Source organism: Phoenix dactylifera, unplaced genomic scaffold (assembly GCF_009389715.1).
Source record: "Phoenix dactylifera cultivar Barhee BC4 unplaced genomic scaffold, palm_55x_up_171113_PBpolish2nd_filt_p 000385F, whole genome shotgun sequence".
Taxonomy (NCBI): Eukaryota; Viridiplantae; Streptophyta; class Magnoliopsida; order Arecales; family Arecaceae; genus Phoenix; species Phoenix dactylifera.
This window is the reverse complement of record NW_024067832.1, coordinates 314,674-336,373: the sequence shown is the minus strand read 5'-3', so window position 1 is coordinate 336,373 and position 21,700 is coordinate 314,674. Positions and strand designations below refer to the sequence as shown.

The following is a 21,700-nucleotide window of genomic DNA, read 5'->3' as shown; positions in this document are numbered from 1 at the left end:
TCACAAATGGTCCCTTTTCTTTGAGAACTCGGAGGTACTTGACGAGAACAGGAAGCATGGTGGAGGGAGTTTTTATTAAGATTTTCAAATAATTGCCATGCTTCATGCTCATTTTGAAGCATGAAAGTCCCCCCGCATGCAGCATCGATCATCTGACGGTTTCGTTCAGTCAATCCGTCATAAAAACATTGCACTAGTTGCCACTTAGGTATTTGATGATGAGGGCATTTACGGATTAGGTCCCTAAATCTCTCCCAAGTTTTATGAAATTCTTCTCCCTCAGTTTGGAAGAAGCTTGTAATGGCACGTCTAAACTGGTTCGTTCTTCCTATGGAAAAGTATTTTTTAAGGAATTCTTGTTGTATTTGATCCCAAGAACGAATCGAGTTAGCTTCTAAAGAATTCAGCCATTGTTTGGCTCTATCTTTAAGGGAGAAAGGGAATAATCTAAGTTTCAGAGCATCATCAGTGAAGTTCTGAATCTTGACTATGGTGCAAATCTCAAGGAATTCATCTAAGTGTTTATATGGTTCTTCGTTGGTGAGCCCATAAAAAGATGGGAGCATTTGGATCACACTAGACTTTATTTCGTATTGTACAGCTGCTACTTCAGGTAATCGAATACAAGATGGGGAAGTGTAAATAGTGGGAGTAAAGTACTCCCTCAGGAGTTTGGGTTGTTCTTCAGCCATCTTAAGAGATGGGGATGATCCTAATGTTTTGATCTTAGCTCGAATGTTCCTAAGGGTTCGTTCTATTTCAGGGTCAAAAGATAATAGGTTTCGTACTCTAGAACGACTACCTTGCATACACTAGTACTCGATCAGTCAAGCATGCAATAAAAGATGAACACATCAATTCTTATATTTGTCCTAAAATCACTAGACAGCTCCTAACTGGTTTGAAGAGGGCACCTAAGCCTCCAATCCGGTCTAATGAACCGAGTTGACCAGGTAAGCTCCCAGGTAAGTGGAGGGGTCACGATGCGTTCGCAAAGGTCCCACTTAAAACCCACTTGCCTCGAACAGATGAACTATCTTCCTTATAGGGACAAAGCTTGCCTAGACATCAACTAAGCCACAGAACGAAATTGGTGCAACTTTCGGTGATCTTCGTCCTATTGAGCTCGAATGTCCCTAGGGGCCAATGTCTAATTGATTTTAATTAAAGTGACACTATGTGAGATTGAGTTCACCTAAATTGGGCAAGAGTCCGGTGATGAAATCCGGCTCTTATCTTGTTGGGGTGATTGCCCTTACTATGTGCGGATTAATTTGTGTATGTGTATCAAGCATGCATTCACACTTTTGCTAAAATTAAAATCAAACAATCACCACAAAATTTCAAGCTAATAATTAATTTAAATAAGAAAGGTTTAGAGGTTACCAAAGGAAATTTTCCCAGCAATTTAAAATTTTTTTAAGCAAACCTCTAAAGCATTCCTTTTTGATAGCCCAGATCTCCTCTTCGATTCCTGATCAAATAAGACCAAAAGAAAAATTTAAAAAAAAAATTAGTAGAAGAGAAAAAGGAGATAAAAAAGTAACAATAATAGAAAATAATTTTTTATTTTATTTTAGATATATATATATTTTTTTGAAAGTTTTTTTTAATTAATTAATTTTTTTTAATGATAGGAAAAATAACTATGCTAGCAATCCCCGGCAACGGCGCCAAAATTTGATCGGCTCTTTCAATTTCAAAAATAAACCACGCAATAGTACGTATCCTGTAGGATAGTGATTACGGATATCGGTCCACAGGGATTAAAGAATAAGTTATTTTTCTTTTAAAAATAAATCAAGAAGAAGGATTTGCTAACTTGATTTAACTAAATTAATCTATGAGTACGAATTGAAATTTATCAAAGTAGATAGATCTAGGGTTTGGAATCCACCGCGTAGCATTGCATTAGGGACTGTGTTCTTAATTTTTATCTTTTGGAGAGGCATGCAAATTGGCTACAAGCCTTTTAAAATAAAAGCATAAAGAGTGTTAGGAAGATCCATCTTCGGTGTAGCATGAAGTGTCTACCTAAGTATGCTAATCTAGGATGCAGCACACTTCATCTTCCTAGGCATGAATCATCTTAGACTACTTTAGCAAACATGATTAGTAACTAGCATGCTCAAAGTTTAAATATCATAAAGGAATATTTCATTGAAAATAAGAATTTAAATAAACTTCAAAATAATAAAAAAAATAAGAACTACAATGCCCTTATACATTGCTAGGGCTTCATCCAGCCCTAGACTAGACGTTTAGCTGCGCATGGCTTTCGGACGACCTCCCATCTTCAAATAAAAGCCTTCACCTCCCATTATTCCCAATATATCACAAACTATTCTCTTCCCCCCCCCTCCTTTCTCTCTTTTTTTTATTTCTTTTTCTCTTCTTCCCTCTCGGTTTTCTTCTTCTTTTCACCGAAACAGGGGGTCTCCCCTGTTCTCTCAACCGAGCTCTCCCTTCATTTCTTCTCCCCTCTTCCTTTTATAGATCCCCACCAAGAATCAGCCAACGGTGGATCCATGATTTCGCGTGGAGAGGAGGAAGAACGCGTGCGTGATCGTTGGGACGGAATCCATGGGATCGGCTGGAGCTGACCGTGGGATGGAGGCGCTAATCCGGAAAAAGCTGGCTGGGTGGCTGAATCATGGGAGTCTGGGATCTCGGAGAAGACGGGAACGGAGCTAATCCATGGGATCGGCTGCAGCTGGAAAGGACTGATGCGGAAGAGCGGGATCTCAGCTGCGGATGAAGAGGCGGAGGAACTGGGAAGAGAGGCTGCACCGGCTGATGGCGGAGAAACAGGATGCTGGGGGGAGCGGAAGAAGAAAGTGGTCGGATCCATGGCGTGATACGCTGGGATGCGATGCTGTCTCGGATGCTCGGAATGGCAGCCGTGCGGAGGCGCTGGTCACGACGTGGTGCTGGAAATCCGGAAGAGGAGATGCCGCACGTGGTTGATGGCGGAGGAGCTGGAAATCCGGAAGAGGAGATGGCATGAACGCGGTGGGCACGACGCGGGATCGACGGGAGGAAGGTGGACGGCCCTGATGCAAGGAGGGAGGAAGAAGATAAACAGTGGCTTATATATATATATTTATTTTTTTTATTGTAACACTGTTCATATGAACAGTGTTTTTCACGGAACACTGTTCATATGAACAGTGTTACCTCGGAATACTGTTCACCTGAACAGTGATTCCAGTAATTTTTGGGAAAAATTATTTTTCTTGCTTTATTTTGACGTGAAAATGGGCATATATAAATTTAAAACAAGGATCTCCTCTATTTTGCTTAGTTTGGAAACGTGATGCAGAGACGGAAGTTTCTGAACCGTTGGATTGCTTGGATAGTGGTCGCGAGAAAGGAATAGGATTGGTTTGGGAATTGGCTTTGGATTTGAGGTAGGTTATGATCTTTAATTTGCTTGAACTTGGTCTCGAGTCCAATGTTATTTAAATTCAATTCTTGCTAAACTGCTTCAGACCGGACTCGACAAAACTAAAAACAGAACCGTGACTTAATAAAATTAATCAAACATTTTCTCCATACAAAAATAATTAATTATAGCTTTCAATCTAATTAGGACCAAAATCCATTTAATTATAACCTTAGCCGAGTCAACACAATCTTCTTATATGTTTTTCTGTAGTTTTCATGAAAGATTGCAACCAAGAGAGAACAAGTTCAGAATCTGGTTTAAGAAAAGAATTATTATTATTTCTTTTTACCATATTGTAAATTTATTTCAACGATTATTCAATTTTATGGTAAAATACGTATTTATCAGTTTAAGAACATTGATAAGTGCAGATAACTAAATTATAAATTATTATGCACTTATCAATACAGTTATAGCTAATCAATTGTCATGCCATTTGCTTTTCTATTTATGTCAAACCTGTACAAGAAAATTACTTATTAACCATCTGATTAAAACAATTTGTTGATTTCTCTGGTGGTTAAGATATCGTCTTTTTGATGCATGAGGTCTTTTGGGGCATAAAATAACCAAATGCACGTGTGCAACGATGCACTCGTTTGAGATTGCTGAATTTAAAGAAAACATCTAATAATAACGGAGATCAGCAGCAGATGAAGAGATACAAGAAAGATGATGTTCAGATTAATCATTAGCCTAAGTTTCAAGGATAAAAATTAACAAATAATTGACAGTTTGGACAATAAAACCACTTAGGCATCACCATAGCCTGTGGCCTGTGCCTGGTGGGTAGTATAACGAGCATGTGACTCCATAAAGATAAAACACTGTGATGAAAGCTTCATATTTGGGTCACCTACAAAATAAGGGAAAAGGAGATAATTGAGATTTCATTTCCACAGTTGAGTATTTGTGGCTCAAAATACCTTTAGGTACACTTGCTGCACATACACACGTACACAGAGTTAAGTATGAAAATTACCCAATTAAAACTATGGTGCTCTCTTTCACTCAAGCAGGAAAAAAAAAAAGCAAAAAAAAAAAATGATGCTGCCCTGGTGTTCTCTGTACAAGATCGGTGAGGACAATCTAGCAATCTAATAAAAATTTAAGTTACAAGTGAGAAATTATCCTTCTCTATATGATTTAATAACAGTACCATTTCATGGAAAGAAGCAATAGTTGATACTGAAAAATAGAAACCAATGTACCTAGCTGCATTTTTCTAGCTGTTCTAACCAGCCATATGTATTTATATGCATCCTGAAAGTTCTTCTTGGATTTTCAAGCATAATTATTTTTTCTCTCCATGTACCTTATTATTTAGATCAAATGTACTTTTTAAAGACCTCAATGGTTCAAATAATCTGCAGGATAAATGCTTGCATGCAAGCACCAACATAGTCTAAAGGTTCATAAGGGGAGGGAGAAAAAATATTTCCATGTCATACTCTACATGTATCTCTATTGTTTTGGATAATCATCAACCATTTGTAAAATTGGGAGGAGGAATTTACTGATTTCCTGGGTCCTTGAAGAAACATTAACAAGTATGGAAAAGGATTATTCTTGTTGCCTCGAGGAAATGCTACCAATAAGGATAACATTTTTTTTCATTCATACCCAAGAAAAAAGTCAAAAAAAGCCAAAATAAGTTCATAATACATAAAGATCAAACACTAAAGTCAGGAGCCCTGCCTTACCGCCCCACCTCATCTCCCAAACAAAAAGAATCACACACACACAATAAATAAGTAAATAAATACATAAATCAACAAGCACATGAAAAGGATTATTCTAGGGAATACTACACTATAAGGATAACACCTTTCTTTAGTTCCATGCCTATTCCAATACAGGCGATTTCAAATTAGTTTGTCTACCAGGTGGTGTTGCATGTCATGAACCAAACAATGAAGTGGCCAATGTATATAAAATCTGTGTTGCCCAGCTATGCAACCAAAGAGGAGGATAAATTAGGCTTTTCAAATTTTTTAAACAAAATGCAGTGGCATAAAACTTGATATGTGTGTATTATTTGCAATTGATAATAAACTGTAGGTAAGTATGTAGGAGTTCAGAGTACATAGATCAAGGACCACAAACACAGCAAATTTATAATTGTTCGGTGCCAATCTTGCATCTACATCCACTCTCCAAGATACCTTTCTAGAGAATTTCCACTATAATCCTTCCAAAATTACAGTCCGATTGTTTTGACTGGGCTCACAATCAACCCAATTAATTTTTACTGCAACCAAAACCACTCTCAAGCCTTTTCTTAGACTCAGTACAATCCAATTCAAGGTTTAAATATACCTTTCCACAAGTTTCAATCCCTAAAACTTGTCCGAACAAAGTATGAGAAAAATATGTGATAAAAATAAATTATAGCTCTTTAAAGACAAATACACAAAGAATAATTGGAGCCATGAATCAGTTGACTGGCCTTGAATGAATTTGAATGCTTTTTACCAACTTCTTTCAATAGTGGAGGAAGTGATCTTTCAACTCTCAATCAATATACTTTAATATATTCTTCCTTTTTGCTTATCTCCTTTTCTTTTTTCTTTAATCCTTAATCACTTATCTTATCTTCCTTTTTGGTGTTCCCATGTATTTATGCCATCAAGAGGTGATTGGAAAATATTTTTAGACGTTAGATAGGCCGAGAGAGCATTGTGAATAGTTCTTTTGATTTATAAAAAAACTAGTCGTTACTGTTGTCAAGTACAGACGGTTCAACTCAATTTTTCTGGGGGTCGACTCATAATGTTTAAGAGTCGACTCGAAATAGTTCTTATTTGTGCTGCGCTTTGTCTTTTGTCCGTGGCCATTATGGGGTCGACTCTTATGGTTTAAAGGTTGATTCATCCATTGACAGAGGTCGACTTGTAATCTTAATAGATCGATTCGCCAATATGCTGAATTTTACTATCTTTTGTCTTTTGCCTGTGGTCATTCAAGGGTCAACTCATTTGCTTCTGGGTTCAACTCTTGTCCAATAGAAATCGTCTTGTGATCTTCATGGGTCTACTTGCCAATAGGCTAAATTTTACTTCTCTCTATTTTTTGTATGTGGCCATTCAAGGGTCGACTTATTTGCTTCTGGGGTCAACTTTTGTCCAATAGGACTCGACTCATGATCTTCATGGGTCGACTCGCCAGTATGCTAATTTCAACTGTTTTCAATCCGTCTTCTATGACTATTTTGGGGTCGACTTGTGAGATACGAGGGATGACTCGTAAAGGCATATCAGTCTATATTAGTGTGTCAGGGTTGACTCATTATATTCTAGGGGTCGACTCTTGAGATATCCCGAGATTGAAATCTGTTGTCTTTGCCTGTGAGCATTCAAGGATCGATTCAATATGTTTCTAGAGTCGATTCTTCTTATGTAGAGCTTTAAATGGTTAAGTCCCATTCTTCCACATTGAGAGTTATAGAATGATATCTTTTTGGCTTCCTGCAAGCATTCTAGTATACTCCAAGCAACTAATTAGTAAACTTTTTACTCAAATATTTTGTATCATCAAAATCAAACCTTTTGGGTCAACAATCTTTTCCTTTTTAATGATGATAAAACTTTGAGTATCAAAAAAAAATAGAATGAGCAAAAATGACATTCTTTTTGATACTTAATCAATTTATAAAGTTCAATTTTATTCTCAATTGAATAGTGTTTGAGTCGTGTAAAACTACCACACATTTTGTTTTGTATCATAGTTCTCTCCCTTATAAAGTTCAATTTTATTCTCAATTTAATTATGCTTGAGTAGAGTAAAATTTCTTTGAAAACTACCACAAGGTTTGCTTGGCATCATAGTTTTTATCATTGTTCTCCCCCTTATAAAGTTTACTTTTATTCTCAATTGAGTAGTGCTTGAGTTGAGTAAAATTTCTTTGAAAACTACACAAGGTTTGCTTTGTATGCTTTCACAAATTTTGTTTTGTATCATAGTACTCCCTCCTTTGTTGTACATATTGTTTCCGTCTTTTTAGAACTTTAAACTCTTCCCTTTTTGATAAATATTTCTTTTACTTTCATATTCCTTTTTTTTTTTTGCTTTCTATTATTCTTCTTTTCTCCCCCCTTTTGTCATAATCAAAAAGGTAAGTTAAAGAGAGAGGGAGAGGGACATACACATAACATGGATGATTTCATAGCATAAATTCATAAAACTGAAACAATCATACATTAATCCCAAAATACATAAAGCCATGGTATAAAACAGATAGATAATCACAAGGGCAAGATTAAAAAAGAAGTTGAACCAAACTAAGCACAACATAGAGAAAAGACAAAGAAGAATCATTAGTCCTTGTCTGATGAAGGAGAAACATTAAGATGAGTTGGCAAGCTTAACGAGGCACCAGCTTTCCGACTTCTAGTTCAGCTAGAAGGTCTAGTGCAGGATGGGAAGGTCTAGTGGATGAGGAAGGGTGAGATGGTTGATTAGGTTTGACAAAGGTGGTGGCTCTAGCAACTACAGAAGTGGAGATAGTATCAAGTTATCCAAGCAGCCTCCCCATGGCCTGAAGAAGAGACCCAATACCAAAGAAAGCTGAGATGGTCGTGCCGTGCATATCCTCTCTCAGTTGCAAAATACCAGACTTAATCATCCCTTTGAGTTTTCCTTCCTCCATGGCCAACTCATATAGTTGTCTACCGTCATCTATAGTATGGGCCATCCTACTTTTATCTTTTATCTTCCCTTCTAAGGTGGCTATCCTCCAACACAGATTGGCGACAGAGCTCTAAAGAAGTGCCATCTTTGTACTCTGCTATGCAACATGCGAACCATATCAGACAATAAAGCTGCATGAGAATCCTCTGAGCTATCCCCCAACATAGGAATCCTTGCTACCAAGAGAATACCAACAACCTGTTTAGAGATTGTTCTGAGCTAATCGTCATCCAACCTAATTGAAGTACATTGATGGTTGCTTTAGGATGAAATGCCTCAACTAAGTCTCTATCAAATGATTTAAACAAGAATTGCTTAACTACAGTTTGTTGCTGAGCTTCTCCTCCAACTGAATACGGTCCAGCTATGGTCTCTACTCTGCCTTCTTCTTCTTCATCTCTTGGTCCTCCTCTTATTTTCATCCAATAACCATTTTTCTTGCTATAGCCCATGTGATGTAGTTGTAGGTGTCCGAGTAAGTTAGCTCCCAAAATGTGTCACCCTCTAAATTGACATCAAATTGTTTGAATACTTGTACGAGCATCATACCATAGGGCAATCGAGCCTTAGTCCGAGATACCACCTCATGCATTTTTTGAATCATCCCAACTAGGATATTCATAAAAATTTCTCTAATAATGTGGAACATAATGCACAACTCGTGCTCCATAACATACTCAAATCTTCCTAATTTTGGAAAGAAGATCATACTAACCACATGTGATGCAGCAACCTCATCTCCACATTCAATTGATTTTCTTCTATTTTGTCATTTGCTTCAACATCTTCTCTGAATGCATCATAGACTAGCCAGTCGGTTCTCTAATCTATCCATGTAAACTCCATGACTAGGCTTCTGAAGTATGCAGCCAATCATATAGTCATCCAACTCTATTTCTACATTCTTTACTTTAGAAGTTATACTTCCCATCCCAAACTTCAGATAGTGATAAAATTCTTAGACAAGGTCAGGATAGGTCGGTCCTTTGAGTCTACAGAATTATTTCCATCCTTGCTTCTTGATTAGGTCTCCGATTACAAAATCCTCACTTTCTAAGAAATAGAAATCAATGTTTCTCCAGAAAGCCACATTTCTAAAGGTAAAGGGTACCTTGTTTGAGATCCTTAGAGAGGAGGACTGCACAGAAAGTAGTGAAGAGCAAAGACCCATCTACCGTGGGGTTGAAGACATTCCTCTATCACTCCTTTCTCTATGTTTTTCTTCATGATCTTCGGATGGCTTTCTTCTCTAAGGGAGCATCTTATTTGGTGCCATGTGAGAGAGATTGATGCACAGATACTATGGGACCAGGAGAGATCGATGAAATAAAGGGAAGGTGAGAGAGGTTCGAGCATCGGACCAAAGGAGAGAAGGAAAATTTAGGAAAGATGAATTAGAGAAAGGGAAAGGTTGGCTCAGTTTAACACAATTAGGTCTCCAGGTATAGACCTAGAGGGTCGACCTCTTGCTAGCAGAGCGCCAAAAGTCGACCCGTCACTTTATATGAGTCACCTTCTCCATAGCCTACAGAACTTTGAGTTAATTCTAGAGTCGACTCAATGCTTTCTCTTATTCCAAGAGGTCAACTCCTCAAGATCAAGAGTCAACTCCTCAAACTAAGAATCGACATACAAAGGGAAAGAGACAAAACGAAGCAATTTTTCTTTTGACTCAAATAAAAATAGGAATCATACTGAAATAATCAATCAAGAAAATTAATCAGGAGCTTAAAGAAAGAATTTTAACTAAAGGGATTACATATTCCAAGTTCACCCCTAATCAAGCTAAATTTGTCTTCACTAAGTGGTTTAGTAAAGATGTCAGCTAATTATTTTTCAGTGCAAAAAATAATAAGCATCACATCATTATTTTGACATGATCTCTTATGAAGTGATGTCTTATCTCAATGTGTTTAGTTCTTAAGTATTGTATATAATTTTTAGTCAAGTCTATTGAACTTTTGTTGTCATATCTTATCAAAGTTTTATTTAGTTTTATGCCATAATCCTCAAATTATTGCTTAATCCACAAGACTTGAGCACAACAACTTTTGGCTACTATGTATGCAGCCTCAACCATAGACAAAATTACTGAATTTTGTTTCTTACTGAACTAGAAAATTAAGTTAACTCTTAAGAAATTGACAAGTTTCACTAGTATTTTTTCTATCAAATCTACAACCAAAAAATCTGCATCTGAATATCCAATTAGGTTTATTGAAGATTGTTTAGAATACCTTAAGCCTAAGTTTTGTGTTCCATTTAGATATCTTAAAATAATTTTAATAGTTGTTAAGTGTGATTCTTTAGGATTTGCTTGCTATCAAGTACACAAACAAATACTAAATATGATATCAAAGCAGTAAGATATAAAGCTTTAAATCTACATTCTTATCGTACTCATCTTTGTCTAGTTTACAAGAGGGGCTTGTAAGGGTACCAATGTGCTTGTTTTTCTCCATGCCAATTTTTTTCAAAATCTCTCTTGTATACTTGCTTTGGCTAATGGACATCCCTTCTTTAGTTTGCTTAATTTGGAGTCTGAGAAAAAAAATGTGTTCACCCATCGTGCTCATTTCGAACTCTTCCGGCATGAGCTTAGCAAAATCTTGACATAAAGCTTCATTAGTGACACCAAAAATAATATCATAAATATATATCTAAATAATTCAAACATTATTATCTTTCCTATTTATAAAAAGAGTTTAATCTATATTTTCTTTTGAAAACATGCAATCTTTCATACCAAACTCTAGGAGTTTGCTTTAGATCATATAATGCTTTATTTAGTTTGAAAATATGATTTAAAAATTTATGATTTTAAAAAATAGGTGGTTGCTCTACAAAAACTTTCTCTATTTTGTTTTTATTTAGAAAGCATTTTTAACATCCATTTGAAGTAGTTTGAAGTCTATATAGCAAGCAAAAGCAAGTAAAGTCTAATAGTTTCTAATCTAGCAACATGGGCAGAAGTTTCATCAAAATCAATACCTTCTTTTTGATTATAACCTTAAGCAACTAGCTTTATTTCTAATAGCATTTCCATTTTTGTCCACTTTATTTCTATACACCCCTTTTGTTCCAATTACAGGATAATCGTTTGGTCTACCTACAAGCTTCCAAATATTATGTCTTTCAAATTGATTTAATTCTTTTTACATAGTATTTATCCAATTATAATCTTGTTCAGCTTCTTCTATGGTTTTAGGTTCAATTTATAATACAAAAGCTAAGTAATTACATGCATCTCTAATAGAGGATCTAGTTCTTACCCTAAGTGAAGGATTACCAATGAAAAGCGCCTTTGGATGGTTATGAATATACCTCCATTCTCTAGGTAAATCATGTCTATCTGGAGGTTGCTCTTGTTACTGATTTTGCTCTTTGTTGCCCAGAGATGGTCACCCAAGAGGGGGGTGAATTGGGTGTTTTAAAACTTTTTGTCCAATTAAAAATAAAACACACAAATGTATGAGCTAAGGTAAAAATAAAGGTATGAAAACAGACAATCGCAAACACAAGATTTTATAGTGGTTCGGAGCTTCCACTGCTCCTACATCCACTCCCCAAAGCACCTTTGAGAATTTCCACTATAATTCAAGATTACAGTCCGGTAGTTTTGCGAGTGCACTACCCAACTCGTTGTTTTACACCGGGCTAACAACGAACCCTACAACCCCCAATTTCACCTAGGCTTGGGACGTCTTTTCCTTGTTCCAAGTCCCTTGACTGGAACAAGCACAATAACCAAAGGTTTTACAAAAGATTTGAAAGCTCTAAATAAGCAGATAAAACAGTGAGAAATAACAAAACCCGGAAGAACCCTTTTAGCCGTTGGAAGCGTGGGAAATGGTAGTTCTTCCGATGTGGATCGCGTTGTCTTGAATGTGAGCTTTGAATGCCGATCGGAAGAGAGTAGTTGAGCTCGAAATCAGTTGGGAAGCTTGAAAGCACTTGATTTCTTCACTTGAATGCACTAACTCCCTTGAACCTTTTTCTCTTACTTCTCTCTTGAATGATCTTGTGTTGGGTTGGTGAGAAGTTGTTGGAAGGCACTTAAGAGCTCCCTTTTATAGCCCAAAAAGCAAATATAGCCGTTAGACACAAAGAAAGAAACATTTGAAACAAACCTGCAAAAAGGTGTCAGTCGCGTCCTAGGCGCTCCGGAGACGTCTCCGCTTCAACGCGAGACGTCTCGGCTGTAAGATTTTTCTTTTGACGTTGTTTGGGGTCGACTCGGCGCTTTACGGAGACAACTCTGATGATGAACCGTTTGAATGCTTGTTTTTCTATTTTTCTGAGAGGGTTGCCTCGGCACTTTACGGGGACGTCTCGGGATGTTTGCACTTTTTGCATGGGGACGACTCCGCTGCCTCGGGGACGACTCCGCTGTTTTATCTTCGAAAAACAAGTCCTCTGGAATTCTCTGAGAGAGTCGACTCCGCTTTTTCAGGAGACGTCTCCGCTGTTTTATCATCAAAAAAGACATCCTCTGGAATACCCTGAGAGAGTCGACTCTGCTACCTTGGGGACGACTCCAGAAGTCTGCTTTTTACTCGTGGGGACGACTCCGCGTCCTGTGGAGACGACTCGCACGCATCCCTTGAAATCGGCCTTTCTGCCGCCTCTGAGAGAGTCGACTCTGCCTCTGAGAGAGTCGACTCCGACCCTGCGAGACGCCTCGCCAGGTGCCGGGGACGTCTCCAGACGTGCCAGTTCTTCCTGTTTGTGCCAGAGACGTCTCTGAGACAACCCGGAGACGTCTCGGCTGTCCCTGATCTATTTTTTTCAACTCAAAAATTCTTCAATAAATCCTTAAAAATTATGGAAACTTGCCTAGACATTTCTTAACAATATTGTTAATTAATCACCTAAAATTCTCAAATAAATTGTTAAGATAAATGGAATTATACTCTAGTATTTTGTATTCATCAAAATCCATTAGGGGGTCAACAATCTCCCCCTTTTTGATGATGACAAAACACTGAGTATATGCAAAATTCAAAATTCAAAATTTGATCAGATGTACAAGTATAATATTTTGATTTGAGCTAGATACAGTGTGCATAATTCAAAATAGTCAACTTTCAGTTCCATCCTTATGCATAAGATTGATCTTAATAGCTCTTAAGCAATTTTAGCATATCAACTGAATTTGAATCAAGTTAAAATTTAAATTAATGAAATATTGATGCTAAAGACAATTGAAGGCTAAGTTCTTTTTGACTCTCCCTTTCTTTTCCAGAAGGACAATTATCTTAAGGCCAATATTCTTCAATTATATCTTTTTCTAATTCAATTTTTTTAAGTATGAGTGTAAATTTTGCATTCCATATTTAGGTTCTACTCCATATACTCCATATACATATATCGACTCAATACACTCCATAAATTTTGCATTCCAATATATCCAATATCCATATTGGTTCTACTCCCCCTTTTTGTCATCAACAATGAAGGGGACAAATTATCCTTAGGTATTTAAAACTCAATTCCTAGTAGAATTCAGCATATTACCATGAACCACTCAAGGATATTCAAGTTATTTTTATTAAAGAATTCAGCATTCATTTCACTCCCCCTTTGTTTTGGAATTCATTTCAGACTCCTCTTTTTGTTTAAAATAGTTATCACAAGATGTGCTCCCCCTGTTTTATATGCATTGATAAATTGTGTCAAATTTGAACACTTAAGGTATGTTATGAGATTTTTATGGCACAACACAGAATCACATACACAAAGTTTGATTCCACAGGATTTGAAACAAACATTTGAAGGCATTTCAAAAGAGATTGTATGTCATTCATATGTCATTGCAATCATTTGAAGGCATTACAAGGTTAAAAAAAAAGGAAATCATTACAAGTATTGATTCCTAATACAAAAGAAGTGTCAAAATGAGCCTAGGGTTTTACAAAGATAGATGAACCCTAGATGTCTACAAAATGTCCCTCATCGGCGACGTTGCTCATAAGCCCTAGCAGCTGCATCTATAAATGTATTAATTGAGTCCAGTAGAGTTTTGAACTGCTCTCCTTGAGATTGATGGAAGGCTGCCACTAGTGCTTCAAATTCAATGCTTGCCCTTTCAATTCTTCCTCTAAGTTGGGCAACCACAGTGCCCACATTGCCTCCAGGGCTTGTCAATTCTTGAAGGCTTTTTGATATGCTCTTCAAGTCATCCTGTAGCTCAATTGATCTGAAGGATTGGGTGGCACTCACATGAACTAGTTCTGTCGCTGTAGCTTCTATCTGGGCTCTAATTTCCTTCAACTCTTGTAGAAGCCCTTCATGTGAGGTTCTGATGGGGGCCAACTCAGCAGAAATCATCGATCTCATCTCCTCCCTCATCTGCTGGCATATTACAGATGCTAAAGTGCGCATCTGTTCTTCTGATAGGGAGAAGGGCCCACTGACTGGAGGAGGAGGAGGCACAAATGTGGAAGGTCCAGCTGAGCTGGAGGGAACATCAGGGAAGGCCATGTGGCTATGTGGAGGAGAGTGGTGGTCAGGCTCCTGATGTGGGATCTCGGGCTCTAAGGTTTGAGATTTTCTTTTTGGTACCTTGACCCAAGACCCATCTACCTTGTGAAACTCCATTCTACGCATTGTGCTTTCATTATTGTAGTCGGTGTTTCTCAAGGGTTTTGCAGGCTCATTTTCTGGAATTTGAACCTTGAAATGTTTGAATACTAGGGTAAAGATCATCCCATAGGGTATGCTAAACCTAGAATACCTATGACATATAGAAATGTAGTTCAGCATAAGTCTAGGGAGATTTAGGGGAATCCCTAGTAGGATGTGGTGCATGATGACTAAATCTCGCTCCGAAACAAAATCGAAGCGACCGGTTTTTGGAAACAAGACCCGGTTGACAATACTCAAAAGTAGTCTCATCTCGGCATTTAGGTCTTGTGAGTTAACCACATCAAGAGGGCCGCAGTCCTCTCGTCCTAAAACTAGGTTTAGGGCTATTTCCCTTTGGGGATGTGAGGTCGGAGCCTCACCGTCTTTAGGGATTTGTAATACACTAGATAGGGTATCCTCATTGATCTCTATCAATGTCCCTCGGACATAGGCAGTGTACCCCGAGTCCCCTAAGGCCATATTACTAAACATCTCTCTAACTAGACCGGGGTAGGTTGATGTGTTGAGAGTATAAAGATATTCCCAACCTTGGGCACGGAGTCTCTCTCCAATAGAGAACCCCTCACTTTCTAAAAAATGGAAATCTATAAACCTACCCGTGGTTACTGTGCGATTCGCACAGGAAATGGTCGTGGTTGGCGGAGCAACCGGAGGAGACGGTGCGGAAGGTTCTTCCCTCCATTCCTCGGCGTCGGTCGCTACCCTAGGACGCCTCCCACTTGTTCTCCTAGCTCTTTTAGGTGCCATGGCTCGAAAATCCTAGGGAAATGGGGAGTTTTGGTTTGGTTTGAGGTGGAGAGAAAAATGGAGGCTAGGGTTTTGTATTTTGTTGGGGACGAAAGAGATAGCTCGGGTCGGCTCGAGTTGTTTCGACCTATTTTAAAAAACCCTCGTTCGGTCCCCGAGACGTCTCCGCGACTAACGCGAGACGTCTCGCCGGGGGGACGTCTCTCCGATTTGCCAGAGACGTCTCCGGCACTGAAAAATTTCAGACTGAATTCTATCTTTTTCCAATTTATTTTATTTAACCACACTAATCAACATGATTTCTTTTGGTGAATATAGAGTGAGTTTGTTTGTGATCCTTCCCTTTAATAATATACCCTATAAAAGTTTGATAATGATTTTTGAATTATTAATATTGAAATGAGGAATGTTTGACCAAATTTCGAATACCTATAAAATAGGCTCTGAAAATATCTCCATGAAGAGTCCAAGGGAGGGTAACCATCCTCCGGAAAGTCAAACAGTTCGTCATTTAACTTAGATAGATTCATGCTTTCACTTAATAGATACTAGGTTTGCTATTTGTGACTTTGAGGTGGATTATTAGTTTGAGTAGCAAAGCATTGCAATACAAGTTCAATTTATTTGCTAGGATCATACAAGCTCAAAGCATTCCTTAAATAGTTGAATCTATCTTTACAAAGGGGCTTTGTAAAGATATCGGCCAATTGATTTTTAGTACATACATACTCAATCATCACATCATTTTTCAGCACATGATCCCTAATAAAGTGATGCCTAATCTCTATATATTTTGATTTTGAGTGTTGGACAGAATTTTTTGTTAAATTAATTGCGCTTGTATTATCACATCTAATTGGTATATTGTCCATTTTGATACCGAAGTCTTCAAGTTGTTGCTTAATCCATAGAACTTGGGCACAACAGCTTCCAGCTGCAATGTACTCAGCCTCAGCTGTGGACAAGGCAACTGAATTCTATTTCTTGCTAAACCAAGAAACCAAATTAGCACCCAAGAATTGACATCTGCCACTTGTGCTTTTTCTGTCGAGTTTGCACCCGGCAAAATCAGCATCGGAATAAGCAATTAAATTTATGTCAGATTGTTTAGAATACCATAAGCCTACATTAGATGTCCCTACTAGATATCTAAAAATTCTTTTAACAGCTTGCAAGTGTGATTCCTTAGGACATGCTTGGTATCTAGCACACATACAAATACAGAATAATATGTCTGGTCTACTAGCAGTAAGGTAAAGTAAAGAGCCTATCATACCTCTGTACAATTTGCAGTCTATACTTTTACCTTTTTCATCTTTGTCAAGCTTGCAACTTGAGCCCATGGGTGTGCTGATTTCCTTTGCATCCTTCATCTTGAATTTTTCCAACATTTCCTTGATATATTTGGACTGACTGATGAAGATGCCTTCCTTTGATTGTTTTATTTGTAGCCCAAGGAAGAAGTTGAGCTCACCCATCATGCTCATTTCAAATTCTCCCTGCATAAGCTTGGCAAACTCTTGACAAAGACTATCATTAGTAGCACCAAAAATTATATCATCCACATAAATTTGTACAAGCAATAAGTCATTTCCTTTTCTTTTAATGAAGAGGGTTTTGTCTACATTTCCTCTCTTAAATTTATTTTCAATTAGAAAATTACTTAATCTTTCATACCATGCCCTAGGGGCTTGCTTCAGTCCATACAATGCTTTATGTAATTTATAAACATAATCTGGATGTAAGTGGTTTTTCAAAACCTGGAGGTTGTCCTACATAAACTTTCTCCATTATATAACCATTTAAAAATGCACTTTTTACATCCATTTGATAGAGTTTAAAATTCATGAAGCAAGCATATGCCAAAAGTAGCCTAATAGCCTCTAACCTAGCAACAGGAGCAAAAGTTTCATCAAAATCTATTCCTTCCTCCTGATTATAGCCTTTGGCAACTAGTCTAGCTTTGTTTCTTATAACTATTCCATCTTCATCTAGTTTATTTCTATACACCCACTTGGTGCCTATGATTGAAATATTAGGGGGTCTTTTCATTAGAGTCCAAACTTGATTTCTTTCAAATTGAGTTAATTCCTCTTGCATAGCATTTATCCAATTTTCATTCTTTTTGGCTTCCTCTAGTGACTTAGGCTCTATTTGTGAAACGAAAGCAAGATAATTACTAGTATTTCTTAGAGAGGATCTTGTCCTTACCCCTTGTGAGGGATCACCAAGGATTAAATCCCTTGGATGACCATGTGCATACCTCCATTCCTTCGGAAGATCTTGATTTCTTGCTTGAGGTTGATCTTCTTCATCTTGCTGAATTGTATCTTTCTTGACTTCATCTTCAAGTTGTTTGTCTGTATGGAGAACTCCTTCATTCTGTCTTCAAGTATACCTGCATCACTATCTTCTTCTTTTCTAGAAGAATCTCCATTAGCTTCATCAAAAACAACATGAATGGATTCTTCAACAACGAGAGTTCTCTTGTTGAAGACCCTGTATGCTCTACTAGATGAGGAATAACCTAAGAAGATCCCCTCATCTGATTTAGCACTAAATTTACTTAGATTGTCCTTTCCATTATTTAAAATAAAACACCGACAACCGAAAACATGAAAGTAACATATATTTGGCTTCTTATTATTCAGCAACTCATAAGGTGTTTTCTTTAAAATTGATCTGACTAATGCACGGTTTAAAATGTGACATGTAGTATTTATTGCTTCAGCCCAAAAATATTTTGGTAGATCCGATTCGCACAGCATGGTACGAGCCATATCTGCTAGTGTGCGATTCTTCCTTTCTACCACCCCATTTTGTTGGGGTGTCCTAGGGGCCGAGAAATTGTGATTGATACCATTTTCGTCACAAAATTTTTCAAAGTGTTGATTTTCAAACTCGGTACCATGATCACTCCTAATTGCTTTTAGTTTGAGATTGAGTTCATTCGAAACCCTATTATGAAACTTGATAAAAGCGGGAAAGGACTCATCATTATGTGCAAGAAATGAAACCCATGTAAAACGTGAAAAATCATCAACAATTACAAGACCAAATTTCTTACCCCCTAGACTAGCAGTTCTAGTGGGTCCAAACAAATCCATGTAAATTAGTTCTAAGGGTTTTCATGTTGAGACTATGTTCTTAGACTTGAAAGAACTTCTTGTTTGTTTCCCTAATTGACATGCAGCACAAATTTTGTTCTTTTCAAAGTCTATTTTTGGTAGTCCTTTGACTAGATCTTTTGTAATTAATTTAGAGATTAAATCCATGCTAGCATGCCCTAACCTACGATGCCATAACCAACTAGTCTCATTGACTTTGGAATCCATGGCTACAAGACATTGGCCATCCTTCATGGTGAGATCATCAAGATCTACCATGTAAACATTTCCATGCCTATGTCCTGTGAGTATGATCTCATTGTCAATTAGACTACTAATTATGCATAGTGATGATTCAAATGACACTTTAAATCCCTTGTCACAAAATTGACTTATACTTAATAAATTATGTTTTAGTCCATTAACTAACAATACATTGTCAATAAAAGAGGAGGGTGATATGGAGATTTTACCAACACCAACGATTTGACCTTTAGCATTATCTCCAAATGTGACTACTCCTCCTTCTTTTGATTTCAAGGTGACGAAGAGACTCTTGTCACCGGTCATATGCCTTGAGCAACCACTATCAAGATACCACATTCTTTTTCTATTTCCGGCTGCAAGGCATACCTGCAAAATAATCAAGTGATGCTCTTAGGTACCCAAGTCTTCTTGGGTCCTTCTTGGTTAGTATAGTTGGTTCCCTTAGGCACCCACACTTTAGTTATGTTTTTACCTCTTACAAATGTACTCTTGTTAGTTTGAATCTTTCTTTGAATGCAAGAGTAGGCTTTATGTCCACTTTTTCCACAATGAAAGCATGTAGGTTTTTCAGATTTGACATATTTTGCTTTCACAAAGAAATTCTTTAGATACTTTTGTTGTTTGCTAGTTTTATATCCTAGACCGGCTTTATTAAAAACAGCTCTTTGATTGGATAGAATAAGATTTAATTTTTCAGAGCTATGTGTAAATTTTTCAACAATTGGTTTGTACTTATGTACCTCATTCTTGAGATCCACATTTTCTTTAACTAATTCTTCCTTATCCTTTTTAAGGAGTTCAACATTTTGCGCAAGTAAGGTATTACTATTGAGTAGGAATTTAACTTTTAGATTTAATTCCTTAATTTGTGTTTTTGCGGTTTCATTTTCAATACTAAGTTTTGAATTTTTATTTTCTAGGTCAATGGTATTAACATTTTTGAAGCTCTCCTTCTCAATCAATAGGTTTTCAATATCATCCTTTAGTTTTTGATTGGAGGCTTTTAATTCTTTATTCTTTGCTCCTAACATACTACAATCACTCATGAGTTCTTGAAAAGCTTCATATAATTCTTCTAAAGTAAAATTTGTAGTTGAGCTATGACTTACCTCATCGTCTTCGAATGCCATGAAGCACAAATTGGCGGTCTCTTCCTTCTCTTCCTCGGAGGATGATGTGTCACTATCATCCCATGTTGCTTTCAATGCCTTCTTCTTCTTCTTTCCAAAATGCTTCTTCTGTTGAGGGCATTCGGAACGGATGTGTCCCGGTCTCTTGCAATCATAACAAATGATTGGGTCTCTTTCCTTATCTTTTTTCTTTTCCCAATCATTTCTCCCTCCAAACTTCTTTCTTGGGAAGGGTTTCTTTCTTCTCATGAATTTCTTAAATTTCCTTACTATTAAACCCAAGTCCTCATCTTCGCTTTCTTCTTCACTCTCACTACTTTCTTCTTCACACACACTCGAAGTAGCCTTGAGTGCGATTGTCTTCTTCTTTGGCAACTCTTCTTCATGTTGCTTCATTGTGAGCTCATGCGTCATCAATGAGCCCAATAGTTGTTCAAGTCCCAATGTGTTGAGGTCTTTAGCTTCCACGATCGCCGTGACCTTCGTTTCCCATACTTTTGGCAAGGACCTGAGAATTTTACTCACAAGTTCTAGGTTAGTGTAGGATTTGCCCAAATTCTTTAGACCATTTATTATATCGGTGAAGCGTGTGAACATGCATGAGATGGTTTCGTTGGGTTCCATCTTAAATAACTCATACTTGTGAACTAGAATGTTCACTTTAGATTCTTTGACTTGATTTGTACCCTCGTGGATAACTTCAAGCCTATCCCATATTTTCTTAGCGGAACTACATGTGGAGACTCTATTAAATTCATTCACATCTAGAGCACAAAATAATGAGTTCATGGCTCTAGCATTGAGTTGAACCATCCTGTTATCATTCTCATCCCAATCCTCCTCAGGTTTGGGAATTTGAATGTCATTAACCATGTGAGATGGTTCGTGTGGTCCCTTGATTATGACCCTCCACAAGGCATAATCTTGTGCTTGAATAAAGATCTTCATTCTAGTCTTCCAATAGGTATAATTCGTCCCATTGAAGAGTGGAGGTCTATTGGTTGCCTGCCCCTCAGCAGGAACATTGTTGAAGGGTGTTGCCATCTAGATCTTTGGCCAAGACGGTTAGGTCTTCAAGAAATACACAGAGCACCTGCTCTGATACCACTTGTTGCCCAGAGATGGTCACCCAAGAGGGGGGTGAATTGGGTGTTTTAAAATTTTTTGTCCAATTAAAAATAAAACACACAAATGTATGAGCTAAGGTAAAAATAGAGGTATGAAAACAGACAATCGCAAACACAAGGTTTTATAGTGGTTCGGAGCTTCCACTGCTCCTACATCCACTCCCCAAAGCACCTTTGGGAATTTTCACTATAATCCAAGATTACAGTCCGGTAGTTTTGCGAGTGCACTACCCAACTCGTTGTTTTACACCGGGCTAACAATGAACCCTACAACCCCCAATTTCACCTAGGCTTGGGATGCCTTTCCCTTGTTCCAAGTCCCTTGACTGGAACAAGCACAATAACCAAAGGTTTTACAAAAGATTTGAAAGCTCTAAATAAGCAGATAAAACAGTGAGAAATAACAAAACCCGGAAGAACCCTTTTAGCCGTTGGAAGCGTAGGAAATGGTGGTTCTTCCGATGTGGATCGCGTTGTCTTGAATGTGAGCTTTGAATGCCGATCGGGAGAGAGTAGTTGAGCTCGAAATCAGTTGGG

At 37.6% G+C, this 21,700-nt stretch overlaps 1 non-coding gene across 1 annotated transcript; it reads left to right on the top strand.

Moving 5' to 3' along the window:
- The first annotated feature begins 210 nt into the window (after positions 1-210).
- On the top strand, positions 211-316 carry LOC120105867. Its single transcript, XR_005508130.1, has one exon. It is a non-coding gene; the product is annotated as a small nucleolar RNA R71 (small nucleolar RNA).
- The last annotated feature ends 21,384 nt before the right edge of the window (positions 317-21,700 follow it).